The following is a 17,716-nucleotide window of genomic DNA, read 5'->3' as shown; positions in this document are numbered from 1 at the left end:
CCTCAGACATCACTCTCTTCCTCCACTGGTCAGGAACATACAACTTTCCAATGGGACAATGTTCAGGTTTGTCCTCCTGAAACTTTTCCAGAACACGTCTCAAATCGGGTGAGATGGCAGAAAGAACTACCCCCTCACCTTAGATGGTAGCAGGCTTGGTCACAATAGCAGAATCAGCAAAGAAACTCCTAGAGAGGGCGTCTGCCTTGACATTCTTAGTGCCCGGAAGAAGAGACCACAAAATCAAAATGTGTGAAAAACAAGGCCCACCTACCCTGTCTAGGATTCAAGCGTTTGGCCGACTCCAGGTAAATCAAATTCTTGTGGTCAGTAAGGACCACGACTGGATGTTTAGCTCCCTCCAACCAATGTCTCCACTCCTCAAATGCCCATTTCATGGCTAACAGTTCCCGATTCCCCACATCATTGTTACGTTCGGATGGGGAGAACTTTCGGGAAAAGAAAGCACAGGGATTCATTTTAGATGTTACAGGATCTTTTTGGGACAAAACAGCTCCTGCACCAATCTCAGAAGCGTCCACCTCTACCTAGAACGGGAGTGAGACATCAGGTTGCCGCAAAACCGGAGCAGAAGTGAACCTTCGCTTCAGCTCCTGAAAAGAAGAAACAGCCTCCGGAGACCAATTCAGCACATCAGCCCCCTTCTTAGTCAAATCAGTCAATGGTTTGGCAATACCAGAAAAATTAGCTATAAATTTACGATAAAAATTAGGAAAACCCAAAAACTTCTGGAGGGCCTTCAAAGAAGTGGGCTGAACCCAATCATAAATGGCCTGTACCTTGGCCGGGTCCATTTCAATAGTTGACGGAGACAAAATAAATCCCAAAAATGAAATCCTCTGTACACCAAAAAGGCATTTCGATCCCTTGACATACAGGGAATTCTCCCTCAAAATCCGGAACACAGTCCGAACATGTTCCATAGGAGAATCCCAATCCTTGGAAAAGATCAAAATATCATCCAGATAGATGATCAAAAATGTATCCACAAAGTCTCGGAAAATATCATTCATGAAGCACTGGAAGACAGAAGGGGCATTAGTGAGCCCAAAAGGCATCACCAGGTACTCAAAATGTCCCTCCGGAGTATTAAACACCGTCTTCCATTCATCCCCCTGCTTAATGCGAATAAGATTATACGCCCCCCTGAGGTCAAGCTTGGTAAACCAGCAAGCACCTTTAACTCTGGAGAATAGATCAGAAATCAGGGGTAACGGATACTGATATTTAACAGTAATTTTGTTGAGGGAACGATAGTCAATACAATGCCTTAATGAACCATCTTTCTTGGCCACAACAAAAAACCCAGCACCTAAGGGTGAAGAGGATGGTCTAATATGACCCTTCTCCAACGACTCCTTAATATAGGATCGCATAGCCTCATGCTCGGGTACAGATAAATTGAAAAGTCGACCCTTGGGAAATTTACACCCAGGGCTCAGCTCAATTGCACAGTCATAACTCCTATGAGGAGGCAAAGACGCAGGCTCATTCTCACTAAATATATCATAAAAATCAGCCAAATAGTCAGGAACATCATGCGACTGGGGAGAGGTGGAGAAAATAGGAGCGTCACTAAGGGCACACCGACAAACCCAACTCACCACAGACACAGATTTCCAATCCAAAACTGGATTATGGATTTGCAACCAGGGAAACCCCAGAACGATGGTATCATGCAAATTATGCAACACCAAAAATCTGCAATTTTCTTGATAGTCTGGGGCGACCCGCATTACCACCTGGGTCCAAAACTGAGGTTTATTCTTCGCCAAAGGAGTAGCATCAATACCCCTCAAAGGGATAGGCATCCGCAGAGGTGTCATAGGAAACCCACAACGTTTAGCAAAATCCAAGTCCATCAGGTTCAGAGCTGCTCCCGAATCCACAAAAGCCTTAGCAGAAAATGTGGATAGGGAGCAGATCAGAGTAATTGCCAGAAGAAACTTAGGTTGAACACCACCTACAGCAAATGTGTGTGCAAAACGTTTCTCTCGTTTAGGGCAGACAGAAATAATATGAGAGGCATCTCCACAGAAAAAACACAGCTTATTACGCCTTCTGAACTCCTGACGTTGCTCCCTAGACAAAACTCTATCACATTGCATAGGCTCAGACATTTGTTCAACAGGTGGCAACACCTCTCATGCAGTTTTGCGTTCACGCAAACGCCGATCAACCTGAATGGCTAATGACATAGAATCGTCAAGACCAGAGGGAACAGAAAATCCCACCATAGTATCTTTTACGGTTTCTGACAAACCCTTCCGAAAGAGAGCTGCCAAGGCACCATCATTCCAGGTAGTAAGGACCGCCCACTTTCGGAATTTTTGACAGTACAACTCTGCTGAATCCTGACCCTGGCTCAATGCCAACAGGGCCTTTTCAGCCTGATCAATAGCATTAGGTTCATCATACAACAACCCCAAGGCCTGAAAAAATGCGTTCACATCAGTCAGAATAGGATCATCAGGTTTCAAAGAAAACGCCCCATCCTGGGGATCGCCGCGCAGCAAAGAGATGACAATTTTAACCTGCTGCGCGGAGCTCCCCGATGAATTAGGCTTCAAGGCAAAAAATAATTTACAATTATTCTTAAAATTCAGAAATTTAGACCGATCCCCAAAAAACACATCAGGAGAAGGGATCTTTGGTTCAGCAGCATGTGAATGAGCAAGATAGGTGGAAATTCCCCTCACTTCAGCAGTAAGCTGCTCCACACGATCAGACAATTGCTTAATCTCCATTGAGAAAAAATTCCCCCTACGGCCTCAGAGAAATAGAGGAAAAAATATACACAAAAAAAAAACATTCTGACACTTTTTTTTTTTTTTTTTTTACAATTCCTTCCTGCTATTGAGCACCCTAGAATCTGCGGTATGGCTGGTGATTCTGTTGTGAATGAGTCACCGGAGGAGGGGAAAACAAAAATACAAGCTAAGTCCAGAAAACAGGAGAGGTTGGTAGCTATCGGATTGCAGACACCTGATCCTATACACCACAACTAACAGTAGCCGTGGGGGGTTCCTACGGTGCCCGAGACCCCTTGTCACAGCCGGAGAACTACATAAGCCTAAAGCCGGAAAGGGGAAATCTAAACTGCCCCTGAGCAGACCCCAAAGCAATAGACAGCCCCCAACATGTATTGTCGGGGAAAAACAGATGAAAACACAAACACAGACAGAAAGACAGGCTGAGCAAACAATGGGGCCCAACTAACTAGATAGGACAGGACAGAAAAGATGCTGGCTGCAATCCGCAAAAAACCCTACCAAAAATGTCCCAACCATCTGATAGGGAAATAAATCACTATATCAGCACTCAGGTATATTCTGAAAACAGAGCAAAGAGATCAACTGATCAGAGACAAAAATGGAATTCAGACAGTCCCAACCAGGACTGGCTGAATACAAACACTAAGGAAACCAGACAAAATCTCATGGAATAATAGCAGGGCAAAAACTTAGCTTTTAGTAGACAGGAACTAAGCTGGATGCAAGAGCTCAGAGCAGAAAGGATCACCAGCAGCCCTGCAGGGCGTCGGCTGCCTTATACTGTATCCACTCAGAAATTCCAGATGTCCAATCACACTCCGCCTGTTCAGATGACAGGTTCTTCCCATCCCAATCAATTTCACTACCTCTCTTCACCAGCAGAGGGAGTTCATCAGACATCAAAGGTGAAGGGGAGAATGAACTCACAACAGTCTACCTGCATGGGTTCAGGTGCCGAGGCCGAGGAGGTAGAAGTGAGTCGCGGACGGGGTGGACTGCGTGTGACCAAGGATAGACAGGAAGGTCTCCTTTCCCTGGCGGCTTTACGGGAGCATTCCTGAAAACGCAAGTCAATGCGCGTTGCGAGGGAAATTAGGTCCTCTAAAGACATTGGCGTGTCCCGACCTGCCAGCTCGTCCTTGATCCGGGCAGACAAACCGCGCCAAAAAGCTCCCACCAAGGCCTCATTATTCCATCCCAGCTCAGAGGACTGGGTACGGAAGCGAATGGCGTACTGGCCAACCGAGAGAGTGCCCTGGTGGAGATTAAAAAGGGACTCTGTGGTAGAGGCCACGCGTCTGGGCTTGTCAAAGACTTTGCGAAAAGTCTCAAGAAAAGTGGCAACCTGGGAGACCAGAGGGTTGGTCATCTTGCTCCCAGAGGGGGTTCACCCAGGCCAGAGCTTCGTCCTCCAGGTGGGACACTACAAAGGCCACCTTAGCCCGATTGGTGGGTTATTGTAGTGGCAGTAATTCAAAGTGCAATTGGCACTGATTGAGGAACCCCCGACATAATTTGGGATCTCCGCTATACCGCGGAGGTCTGGTCAGGCGGGGTGGTTGGTGTGGCACAGGAGACTGAACAGGAATTGAGGCGGCAGACTGCAGGGATAAAAGACGGTTATCCACGGAAGCCATGTAATTTAGGATGTGGGCCTGGGTGTCGCGTTCTTGGGCCAGTTCCTGCTGGAGACTAGCCAGCTGGGACGCGTTCCCTGGATCCGTGGGTTGTAACGCAGAAATACGGGACTCCATGGACTTTAGAAAAGCCATGATCCGGGTTTGGTTTTCCCGTAGGAACAGCAGTTCCTTCTGGGTGGGGGCAGAGGTACCAGCGGAGTCCATGGCCTGATGGGTGGACCCGCTGGACCATGATAACAAACCTCCCCCGGGCGAGAGGACCAGGTGGACTGCCCCCTATACAGGGAGCATTAGGGGCAGGCCTGAGAGAGACTATCACCATGGCAGCTGGTACCTGGGGACGGAACAAGAAACCTAAGCGAAGGACAAGGCAGACTGGTGGCAGACAGAGCTGCGACACGGGAACACGGAGAGGGTGGAGACACTGGCAGGGAGACACGGCTGGGACACAGGAACACGGACAGATGGTCGTCACTGTCAGGAAGACACAGCTGGAACACAGGTACGGGAACATGGGCAGGATACGGAGACACTGGAGAGCAGGCACTAGGAGAAAGCACACGGAGGGCGTGATGGCACAGACAAGGCGACAGGGCTAGCAATAGAGAAGGCAAGGAGCGACAGAGGACGTGGGGCCAGAATCACTTGTAATGCACAAATGACGGTCAGGCACAGCCTGGAGGAAGAGGCGGCCTGATAAGCAGAGTGCGCACAGGACTTCCGGGTCAGGAACCTCCAAGCCATGGAGCAGGCTGGGGAGGAGGCTGGGCTGACAGGCGTCGTTGCCTAGCAACGGGGTGCGCGTATGTCACTGAACTCAGTGCACGCGTGCCCCCGACGGATGACAGGAGCAGGAGCCAGGGCAGGATGCCGAGAGCTGGTGAGTACAGCGGGGCTCGGGGGGAGGTGGCACGATGTATGCAGGCAGCGGCAGAGAGGCTGGAGGTGGCTGCGGCGGCGGCAGAGAGACAGGAGCTGGAGGCGGCAGCGGCGGTGGCATGACAGAAGGTTTGGTTGGTCAGGTATTGCTTGACCATCTTTAAAAACTTTTCTCTCCTTGTCAAAAATACCCGGTCATCAGGGTCTGGATGCCGAGAGGGATACCACTGCCTCTCCAGTACCTGGTATATGTCTTCCTTGCCTCTACCGCTAGTGTTGTCTGATGGGAACTTTTTCAACATATTTTTCACATGGCCTCCTGGTATAGCACAGTTTTACTAGACTTCCTGCCTCAGGAAGGGGAGATGCAAGGTTCTCCTTGTAGCGTGGGTCTAGCAGGATGAGCAACAAGTTTTTTGGCCAAGATGAATATTACATGAGGGCCATGGGAAAGGCAGATGTAAATAAATTTGGCCATATGTGCCAAGTTGCCTACAGCCAACACTTCCCTGTCTCCACCATGATGACGACTCTCCATCTCCACCTCCTCCTCTTCCTCCTCATTCTCCTCCTCAGCATATCCATGTAGGATAGACAAGATGTAGATTGTGTGGATACTAGCTTCTGTGTGCACTAGCAACCAGCTCCTGTTCCTCCTCAGCCTCCTTCTCGTCATCGTTACCCAATTCGTGCTGTGCAGATGACACAAGGCTGGGTAGTATCTCCCTGTGTTATATCTTCGTCCATCTCTACCTGGTCCGCATGCATAGCTTTACCTTTAATTGTCAGCAGTGACTATTTAAGTAGGCATAGAAGTGGGATCATTGCTCTGCTTATGGCATAATCGCCGCTCACTATCTTTTTGGAGTCCCCAAGTCTTGAAGAATAGCACAAATGTCAGACATCCATGGCCACTCTTCAATTGCTTTGTGCGAAGGCTGCCCAGACTACCGCAAGGGGTGTTGGAGCTGGTAATCAAAAATTTGCCACTGCTGCTCATAAATCCTTGCCAGCATGTGCAGTATGGATTTACAGCACGCTGTTATGTCCCACACCAGTTGGTGAACTGGTACTGCATGCACTGCTGCAGCACTGCCAGTGTGGTGGCAGATGTATCTGACTTTCGGAAATGGGAGGTCACATGGCGTATCTTGACAAGTAGCTCTGGCAAATTTGTGTATGTGTCCAGAAACCGCCTAACCACTAAGTTGAGCACGTGGACCAAGCATGTGTGTGAGTTTGTCAAACTTCACAGCCACCAGGTTACAGCCATTATCACACATGACCATACCTGTTTGTAGGTTCAGTGGTGAGAGACACAGATCTGTCTGGTCTGCTGTTCCTCTCAATAAGTCAGTGGCAGTTCACTGTTTGTCTCCTAGACAAATTAGCTTCAGCAAAGCCTGTTGCTGCTTCGCTGAGTCAGCACTACAGAGCAAGGGAAAAAAAAATGTGATCCAGCTCAGGACAAAGGTGGCTGCAGCTTTACAAAAATGCGTAGATCGTTCCTACTTGTGTGCTCGGTGTTTGCTATGTACATATTTTTTTAAAGCACATATATATTTTCAAGTTGTCCAATAGAATTTTGTAAAGCTGCAGCCACCTTTGTCCTGAGGTGGATCACAGTTTTTTTTCCCTTGCTCTGTAGTGCTGACTCAGCGAAGCAGCAACAGGCGTTGCAGAAGCTAATTTGTCTAGGAGACAAACAGTGCACCGCCACTGACTTCTTGAGAGGGACAGCAGACCAGACAGATCTGTGTCTCTCACCACTGAACCTACAATCAGTTGTCCAGTTTCAAGTTGTCCAATAAAATTTTGTAAAGCTGCAGCCGCCTTTGTCCTGAGCTGGATCACAGTTTTTTTTCCCCTTTTCCTATTTGATGTGGATGCTCACCACACACGTTAAGCTGTATGGATGACAATAATCAATTTTTGGAACTAAAAAATGTATTTATCTGTAGCAGCCCAACCTTTTCTTTATTTAAAACCATTGTAATTTCACACAAAGCAGGTTAAACTGTATGGATGACATTATTTAATTTTTTTGACAAAAAAAATGGTTATCTGTAGCAGGCAAAGCGTTTTATTTTTTATTATTAAAACCACTGTAATTTCACACAAAGCAGGTAAAACTCTATGGATGTCATTACATTCAATTTTTTCAACCCCCAAAAAAGGGGAATTCCTGCAGCCATTTATTTAGCAACGGACGACAAAGCCCTAAGCCCTGCCCAGAGGCTGTATTCAGGCACTCTACCTGCTACAGAACCTGTCCCTAAATGTAGAATGTATAGCATCGAAATAGCCAAGTACAAGGATAGCCCTTAGAAGGACTTTTTGTACGGTGGTTCAGCAACAGTATCACCCCAGATGATTCTGATTCCTGAAACTGTGCACACAGGCCTGGACAACTACTCTCTCACACCAATCCGAGCTGTGCCTGAGCTGTACAATGGTATTAGTGTACCAAGAGTAGTGGTACTGGTCTTTTATAACCTCTGATGAGGTAATTCGGTCAGTCAATCACATTAATGTCACTACCAAGATGATTACAGCATTGCAGTGACTGTCAGGCAACCCCCACATGTTTATTGGCTGGGTAACAGGTGCCAAACATGGGGGACAGGGATTCGAGCATTAATTCTGAGCACCAGCTAAGGGTTGCCGAGTGCCAAGTTCATCTGAGCACCCAGTTACTCGACTTGATATTCAAGTATCACCGATCACATGTGGTAAGGGGGCTGGATTGAGGGGTGGTCCACTGCTTACCACGACCGGACGATGCAAAGACGAGACAGAGGCAGAATTGAGTCTTAACAGATCCGGGTTTATTGGCCGTCCTCCTGACGACCTTAGCCATGCACCGCAGTTCCTTTACAGCTCTCCGTTTCCAGGCCCGGGTACCTTTCACCTTTCCTTTATTTGTGATGAAGTCCCTCGCAGATCTTTCTCTGGGGCTGTCCTAGACCAATCTACCGCCAGCGCTTCACCTGCCCGAGGTCGTCGTCCAATCGGTACCCTCGGGGCCTCATCTGTCCTGCGGTACGTCGTGTCAGGGCCACCACCCTGACTATCTTCTCCTGTCAGTCCCCTGGTCGAGCTCTTCACAGGTCTCCATCTTCTGTCCTGAGTCTTCCTCTGCTGAGCTCCACCCGGGACTAGCCTAACCTCTGGAACCCCAGCCAGTCCTATTTATCCCCTCTCTCACTGGGAATTTCCCTCCTGGGTTCCTATCTCCCCGCCCCCCCCCATGACTAAGCAGTTTCTATAGCCGTAAGCTGATGCTAAGTCCTGAACTACACTCCGCCCTGCCATCTTGTGGTCAAATTTCGGTACTGCACTCCCTTTTCTGTCTTTCCCTGCTGTTACCTTTCTGTCATTGCCAATCTTCGTCTGTAGTGCACAAATCGTCCCCTCCTACTTCCAGTCAGGTCTGTCCATCAAGTCACCTTCCCCACACACATTCAGTCACCACTTTCAAACAGTTATAAGAAATGTATGCTATAGGATTTTTTAGCCCTGGAGACACCATTAATCCTGACCAAATCAACACTCTTTTGCTGAAACGCAGCTGCAAACTTGCAAGGAACCTATACTATACTTCTCTGTTACTTGTAGACACTCATTATTGTACCACTCTCCTGCCCTTTGGAGAACAATTGCCTTCTGTTACAGCCAAATATTTCAAAATCTGATTCATCAGTCCAGAGCAACTGTTACTATTTTTCTCCACCCCAGTTCCTCTGTATTTGTGTATAGTTTAATCGATAGCGTTGTTTCTGCATCAAAAGTATGTTTTTTTGGGCACAATTCTTCAATGAAGACTCATTCTGGCCAATCTTCTCCCAACAGTATTTTTGTGGTTGTCACAAGTTCTGAGCTGATGGCACTGTTGGACATTTTTGGATTTTGAAGAGAAGTAAGCACTATAAGCCTTTTGTCTGCTTCACTAAGTTTCCTTAGCTAACCACTGTGTCTTTGGTCCACAAGATTGCCCATTTCTTGGTGCTTCTTCAAAAAAGCTTGTACAGCACAGCTTGAAACCTTCAGTTTGCTTTGAATTCTTCACCTGGGATAGATCTGGATGATCCAGCATAACTACCTTGTGTCTTGTCATGGTCTATGACCTGTGACATGAGGCTATTTTCCACAACCTCATCTGTGTAGCAAGGTTTTGATGTTCCTCACCCAGTTTAAAGCCTTTTATGCAGTGGTTTGTTTCAGGCTTGCTCCAAAATACAAATTAATTATCATCCTAAATGTCTATCTATTTAATGCCGTAATCTAATCTATTGTTTAAACTACTTTATTTAAAAATTCCCTATCTTTCCCTAACTATACTACCGAACTGCTTTTTTTTACAACTTAATTTTGATGACTCTTTGTGTGAGAATCCCAGTGCATGCTGGTATCATCAGGGGGCAGATGAATGAAGTATCATCAGGGGCAGAGGCTACAGTCACTGCTGCAGCACCTCTCCCCTCCCTGAAAATGATGATCAATATTATCACCTACTTGGCATAATTGAGGACTCATAAACCAGACTATAAGGCCTCTTTCACACTTCAGTTTTTTCCAATCAGTCACAATCCGTCAAAGTTGGAAAAAAACGGATCCTGTGCAGATTGTGAAAAACTGATGTGACAGATCATTTTTTTTTACGGATCCGTCACAGCAGCTTGAGGTAAACTTTATCCCTTGGCTTCTGGAGAGTGATAGAGAGAGATTTTATATGTGCCAGAATGGAAAATGCAGCTGTATGGGTTAAATTAAAGGAATAGAAATAATTCCGGGCATGCACAGTTTTAAAAACGGAATCCGTCGCCGGATTCCGTCTTTTGACGGACAGCGACGAATCCTGTTCCCATTGGCTTCCATTATAGCCAATGACGGATGGCGCTGGATCCATCGCTGTCTGACTTTTCGACGTAGACAAAAAACGTTCCTATGTCCGTTGTCTCCGTCCGACAGACAAAGAATTTCTGATGGATCCGTTGAACGACGGATGAAACGTGCGGCCATCCGTCGCAATCCGCCGCTAATACAAGTCTATGAGAAAAAAATGGATCCAGCAGCATCAGTCGCTGGATCCGTTTTTTTTTCAAAAAACGACGGATTGTGACTGATGGCAAAAAACTGATGTGTGAAAGAGGCCTAACTGTACAAAATCTCTGACTTGACTGTGCAAGTGTACTTAGAAGAATTGATGTTGTTTTAAGGTCAAAGGGTAGTCACTTTGGACACACCAAATATTGATTTGATTTAGATTTCTCTTTTGTTCATTTACATTTCATTTTAATAATTGATTCAAATAAATTTTAAACACTTCTACATTTGAAAGCGTTCTTACTGAGCAGCATTTTTCTACAACTGCTCACTTGCACAGTACTGTAGCTTGCTCATAATTTTGACAAAGTATCAATTAACCCAAACATTTTACACCAATTTTGGCAGTGCACTACAAGTCTATTGCATGCGTACTGTGACTTAAAAAAGGAGCTATAAGCCATTGAATAGATGGGAATTTTTTTTACCGTATGTTGATTTTTTGTATTTAATATGTATTAAAACAGACTTAACAATTAAGTCTGATAGGCAAAAGGCATTATATCCTCTTCCGAGGCCACTATTGTGGAATGGATGTCCAAAATAAATTCGCCACAAAGTTTCTGTAACTAAATATGGATGATAAGCTCATCATATCATGATATATGTATAAATTATTGGTGCTGTAGACACTCATAAATACAAGTGAAAATATACACTTGTACTACATCTAAAATACCCATAAAGATACGAAAAAAAAAATTAGCTTAATAACTGAAATACCAGTCCAAGTGGGAACAATTGCTAATAAAAATATTGATTGATTTAAATAGCGGAGCCCTCCCAATGCTATAACACCAGATAAACCACTGACTAATATATTATCACTTTAAAATATAGATGATTGCACTGGTATGGACATTCAGATTGTGTTTCAGTCCACCAATAGATCGCATTGAAAGCTGATCATTTTGAAGTTTTGCAATACTATGGAGACATTAAATCAATGTTGCAGTCTGTAAATTGTTCAATTTTACCATGTTATTGCGGTTTGACTGTTTACTTGTACTTTGCAGGATCTCAGTACAACCAGGGAAACCCAAGAACACACTTTCCAAAGATAGCGCCACTCCACACTGTGAAACATCTTTGGGGCATCTAATGACAATACGGAGTCACCACCCACTGAATATTAGTTTGTGCTTTTATTATATTATGCTGAGTTGTCTTCTTTGACACAAAGTCACATTGGTTTTGATTATTTATTATCAGTCTGATCATGCTGACAAACCTATATCACTACACTTGCCAATATTTTACTCTGTGTTGACTAACGAGACCAGTTGATAAAGACCCTGTATTGTGCTGTACTATCTGGTTTTATAAGATCTTTCTATGTTGATTCAGGAAGTCTTTACAAGCATAAGGAATAAGATAAATGGACAGAAAAGTGGACCGAGTAAATGTCCACCTGAAGTCTGTCTACTCTTGAGAGTTTTTCACCTTAATCATAAATTTAAATTTGAATTTAGCTCATTTATAAAAAACTTTCCAGTGTATACATATTGCGTGAACCATGGTCAGACACTGCTTGTTTGATTTTAGCTATGTACAGTATGTTTAACTCAAACTCTATATTGTTATCTTTGCTTCCATTTCAAGGTAATCCATTATCCAAATGTTACACACAATTAGTCCAGCAGGCTTAGCCCTGTACGTACAGCGCTCCATCCTCCCTCCATCTTCCATCGTCTGAAGCTCCATAACTGACAGGTCACGCTTATTTGAGTTACCTGCCTCCTACATTTGAAAACTCATGCAGGTGCTAACACTCCCTGTGCCAGTCAATTTCTTATAGAGGGTTTCGCATACACAGATGCATAGAGCTCTCCCTCCATCATCATGACTTAACTGTGCACGCACCGCCACTTGGAATGATGTCACGCGAGATTTCGGACAGATGAAGCATGTCACTCAGACAAGAGTTCAGATTTTGGAATAAATTCTTGGACTTTTGTGCGCTACCAGATAAATTCACTAATCCAGTATTTAGTAGAAAGATTAATCCATTTATTTCCCAACGTGTTTCGAAATGTGTACCATTTCTTCTTCAGGGGATGACATATATGATCAAACAGAACTGTCACAGATTAAATGTCACGGGGGCTTAGTTCAACTAAGGCTGAAATACCCGGAGCCCCTGTGGTGTCCCTTTTACTAGGGGAAACCCTGTCTGACCCTCAACCCAGGGTTTTTGCTGAAGGTGCAAATGCCTGAGCCTCCGACCTTTCCTTATCTCCTGCTCAGCCCTGCACTTAACCCTCCACCTTCCACCCAGTGAGGAGTCACACCACCAAAGTTCCTACACAAATAATGACAGACAGGGAGAACTTAAACTGCACTGCGCCGCACACACACAGGAATAAACAGTAATGTGAACAGGGCACAACTAAACACAAATATGGGAAGGAGAAAGGATAACGACGGATCATACGACACCAGATATGAATCTCTCTCTCTTGAACACCTCCACTCCAGACCGGAACCACTTGGTATGAAACACAAGCTATAATCGGCGACGCCCATATGCCAGTATGACTATTTAAAGACCGTGGGCGTGACTAACCTTCCAACCTGGTCTCCAGCAGGATTAACCCCCGAGAGCCTGAAGATCAAACCGGCGCCACTGAGGCTATAGTGGCTGGAGGTGGAACTACCTCTGCCTGCCGGATGCTGTGGTGTGAACAGCGTCCGACATGACAGTACCCCGTCTTCTACGAGGGACCCCAGGGCCCTCAAGACTCATAGGACCCGGCTTGTCCGGATGACGACGGTGAAAAGAACTGACCAGCCGATCCGCATGTATGTCTGAGGCTGGAACCCAAGACCTCTCCTCTGGACCATACCCCCGCCAGTGCACCAAATACTGAAGAGTACGGCGTACTACTCGAGAGTCCACCACCTTGGCGACCTCGAACTCTAACTCGCCATCCACCATGACTGGAGGTGGCATCGGCGTCGTGTGCAAACTCCTCATCTATGAGATTGGTGGCGGAACCGCTATCCACAAACACTGATATAGGTAGCTCTCTGCCGGCGATAATAACCTTGGCAGGGAGCATACATTGAGATACCATCATGGAGGATATGCATACGCTCAGTTGGGTCTCCTCCATACCCTCTGAGCTTAACAGTTTTCCGCCGGTGTGACCCTCTTAGGTAGTACCGGGCAAACATTAACATAATGACCTCCTTTACCACAGTAGAAACATGCTCCGGGCTTCCGGAACCCCGGAGCGCGAGGCTGAACCTGTGCCACGCCAGCAATCTGCATAGGTTCAGGGGACTCATCTACTTCAACCACACCTGCACCTCTGTTTTCCCCCAGAGGTAGCGTCTCCTGTGCCCCCTGACGAAAACGGCGATCAATACGTATCACCAAACTCATGGCAGACTCCAATGATGCCGGAGTCTCATACATCAGGAGGGCTTGTTTCACCCTCCCTGATACCCCATGAATAAACTGGCTCCGCAGTGCTGGGTCATTCCACTGTGTGTCTACAGCCCAGCGGCGAAATTCCGAACAATAGTCTTCTGCCAAGCGCTCCCCCTGGCGGAGGGCGCGGATTTTAGATTCCGCTAGAGCCAGTCGGTCAGGGTCATCGTAAATGAGTCCGAGGGCAGAAAAAACATTATCGGCCGATTATAATGTCACGGGGGCTTAGTTCAACTAAGGCTGAAATACCCGGGGCCCCTGTGGTGTCCCTTTTACTAGGGGAAACCCTGTCTGACCCTCAACCCAGGGTTTTTGCTGAAGGTGCAAATGCCTGAGCCTCCGACCTTTCCTTATCTCCTGCTCAGCCCTGCACTTAACCCTCCACCCTCCACCCAGTGAGGAGTCACACCACCAAAGTTCCCACACAAATAATGACAGACAGGGAGAACTTAAACTGCACTGCGCCGCACACACACAGGAATAAACAGTAATGTGAACAGGGCACAACTAAACACAAATATGGGAAGGAGAAAGGATAACGACGGATCATACGACACCAGATATGAATCTCTCTCTCTTGAACACCTCCACTCCAGACCGGAACCACTTGGTATGAAACACAAGCTATAATCGGCGACGCCCATATGCCAGTATGACTATTTAAAGACCGTGGGCGTGACTAACCTTCCAACCTGGTCTCCAGCAGGATTAACCCCCGAGAGCCTGAAGATCAAACCGGCGCCACTGAGGCTATAGTGGCTGGAGGTGGAACTACCTCTGCCTGCCGGATGCTGTGGTGTGAACAGCATCCGACATGACATTATATACAACAAGAATTCAAAAAAACGGCGCCAAAGGGTCACATGTAGTGTTGAGCATTCCGATACCGCAAGTATCGGGTATCGGCCGATATCAGCGGTATCGGAATTCCGATACTTAATTCCGATACTTTTTTCATATCGGATTCCGGGATCGGAATCGGAATAGGAAGTTCCCATCATGCTATGAGCCTGCTTGCTTTGATTAAGCCAATGGGAATCCTCCGAAGTGTGGGCACATCCTGTTAGGCATGTAGGCATGTTAACTATTGGCATGGCTGTGATTGGCTGCCGAAATGATGTCATGATGCACTATAAAAGCCACCGCAGCCGCCATTTCTGGTCACTCTGCTGTGAATTCAGTTAGGGACAGGCTGCTGTAGAAGACTGTGAGGGACAGTTAGAAATAGCGATTCTAAAAACAATATTGTGCTTTATCCAGGCTACATAAACCACCACTGTAGCTTGCTTTTCCCTAGCAGCGCTGTTTTCACAGCTGTCTGCAAGGGCTGTGTGAGTGCAGCTCACGCTGTGGAGTGGGTCCTGCAGCCACGTCAGGCTGTAGGCCACCCAGTGTGATCACTGCTGCCTCATACATCTTTTATTTTTTGAGCTGCATTTTTTAAATAATTTCAATCTAGTGTGCTTCCATCCGTATCCATATACGTTGGTTGCAAACACTAGTAGTAGACAGCGGAGCCTTTCTGCAGCCTTTCAGTGCTAGTGTCCACTTTGCTGCACTGTTCACGGCTGTCTGAGAGGTCTCTGACTGTGTGTGAGTGCAGCTCACGCTGTGAGTGAGTGCAGCTACGTCTGGCTGTAGGACGCTCAGCGTGCGTCACTGCCTCACACATATTTTTATTTGAGTGCAGCTCATTTTTTCTTCTATTAGTGTGCATCCATCCGTCTCCATCTACGGTGGTTGCAAACACTATATAGGAGTACACAGCGGAGCCTTTCTGCAGCCTGTCAGTGCCAGTGCCCACTTAGCTGCACTGTTGACGGCTGTCTGAGAGGTCTCTGACTGTGTGTGAGTGCAGCTCACGCTGAGTAGAGTGTCCTGCAGCTACGTCTGGTTGTAGGACGCTCAACGTGCGTCACTGCCTCACACATATTTGTCTCTGAGTGCAGCTCATTTTTTCTTCTCCTATTAGTGTGCATCCATCCGTATCCATCAACATTGGTTGGTTGCAAACACTATATAGGAGTAGATAGAGGAGCCTTTTTTTCTGGCTTGTGCCCTGCCGGCGCAGCCAGATTAGTATTACCCAATTTTTTTGGAGCCTCATCTTTTGCATTGTAGGTTACCTGCCTGCATTGTAATAGCTCCAAAAAGTTGGTGATACTATCAGTTTCAATTCTTTGTTCTCATACTTTGAGTTTGTTTCAAACAAAGAAACCACATAAAAAGTTCACCAAACACTACATTTTGAACTTGTGTAGGCCACATCAGCTCCTATTAAAGTCTAGTCCACACACACACACTTCATAAAATTAGTGTTTCTTGTACCTGTAACCAGCTGTTCAGGAATAAGCACACTAAGGCCCCCCTTTGTCCTTTTTTGCCTATCTTAAGCAGTCTTGCAAGATGAAGAAGGCAGGGAGTAAGGCGCGGGGGCGTGGGCGTGGGCGTGGAGTTTCAGCAGGGAGAGGACGTGGGGATTCTGCAGGGAGAGGACGTGGGGATTCTACAGGTAGAGGACGTGGGGATTCTGGGCCTGCTGCGGGCACCAGTGGATCAGCATCCCCCAGTTTTAGCAGGCAACAGTCCTTTATGCGCAGCTTTGTAGGACCTCAACGTACCCCACTGCTGCGGGAGGAACAAATTGAAGCCGTTGTCGGATGGATGGCAGCTAACGCATCGACTTCAATTACTTCCGCATCCTCTCAGGGTCAGAGCACCGAAGAGCAACCATCTGTCTCTTCACCACCTGCCAAAGTGCCCAGGCAGTCAGAGAGACATGGACAGGAGCCATCACAATCTCTACTTCTGTTCTCGGAATCTGTTGGCTTGGAAAGAGGGGGCCAGCCAAGCAGCATTCCTGAATGTGAAGAAGAGGGAGTATGCAGTGATGCGCAACTTCTTTGTCCCTCTGAATCTGAAGAGGCGAGTGGGCCAGTGCCTATGGTCAGCACACCTCAGTACGCATCAGATGATGACGAGACTCAGTTGCCACTTTCTGGTGCGTACGGTGCTGGCGAGACAACCCCGGAGAAGCAGCTGTTTGAAGAGGGGAGGGAAGATGATGAGGTCCTTGACCCATCATGGCGTGAGCAACAGGAAGGTGGTGGGAGCAGCTCGGAGGAAGAGATTCCCCTACCGGCCAAAACAGGAGGCAGAGGGAGGGGGAAGACTTGGTTGCCTGTACCCTCCACTTCGGCACCCGTTAGGAGCATTCCTCCTTCCAAAGGCAAACCGGGCGCTCACAAGAGTTGCAGTGCGTGGTCCTTTTTTGACACAGTTGCAGATGACATTTGCTTTGTCAAATGCAAGCTGTGTCATCAGAGAGTCAAAAGAGGGAGAAATGTCAGCAACCTCAATACCACAAATATGTGGAAACATGTGCGCACCAAGCACGAGTTGGAGTTGCATAGACACCCTCAAGACGTAGGCCAACGTACAGCACCACCTACCACCTCTTCAGTTCGTGTTGGGCCCTCTTCCTCCAGCTCACACACTGCTGGTTCGGCTTCCTCACAGGATCGCCAAGGAAGAACCTCTGCCACTGTTGTCCGGAGACCCTGTCAGATTCCACCCATAACAGCACGTTCCCATCCATCACAGCCATCGGTAGCACAGGCATGGGATAAAAGGCGCCCTTACTCGGCAAACCATCCCCGAGCACAGTCTCTGAATGCTGGCATTGCCAAACTTCTGGCAGTTGAAATGCTGTCATTCAGGCTGGTGGACACTGACACCTTCCGGGACTTAATGGCATTGGCAGTCCCCCAATACAACGTGCCCAGCCGCTTTTATTTCAGCAGGCGAGCCGTCCCTGCCCTGCAGAAACATGTTGAGGGCAAAATAAAACATGCGCTACT

At 47.0% G+C, this 17,716-nt stretch overlaps 1 long non-coding RNA gene across 1 annotated transcript in view; it reads left to right on the top strand.

The window, feature by feature from the left end:
* Window positions 1–11,720, top strand: part of LOC141085731 (uncharacterized) — a 31,957-nt gene extending 20,237 nt beyond the window's left edge. Inside the window, exon 4 of the long non-coding RNA XR_012231396.1 lies at window positions 11,437–11,720. This is a non-coding gene — a long non-coding RNA (uncharacterized lncRNA). The remainder of the gene's footprint in view (window positions 1–11,436) is intronic.
* The last annotated feature ends 5,996 nt before the right edge of the window (window positions 11,721–17,716 follow it).

The sequence above is a fragment of the Dendrobates tinctorius genome, unplaced genomic scaffold (genome assembly GCF_039654945.1).
Source record: "Dendrobates tinctorius isolate UK_male_01 unplaced genomic scaffold, ASM3965494v1 ptg000029l, whole genome shotgun sequence".
NCBI classification, from domain to species: Eukaryota; Metazoa; Chordata; class Amphibia; order Anura; family Dendrobatidae; genus Dendrobates; species Dendrobates tinctorius.
The sequence above is the reverse complement of the archived record's forward strand: the minus strand, read 5'-3'. Positions and strand labels throughout refer to the sequence as shown.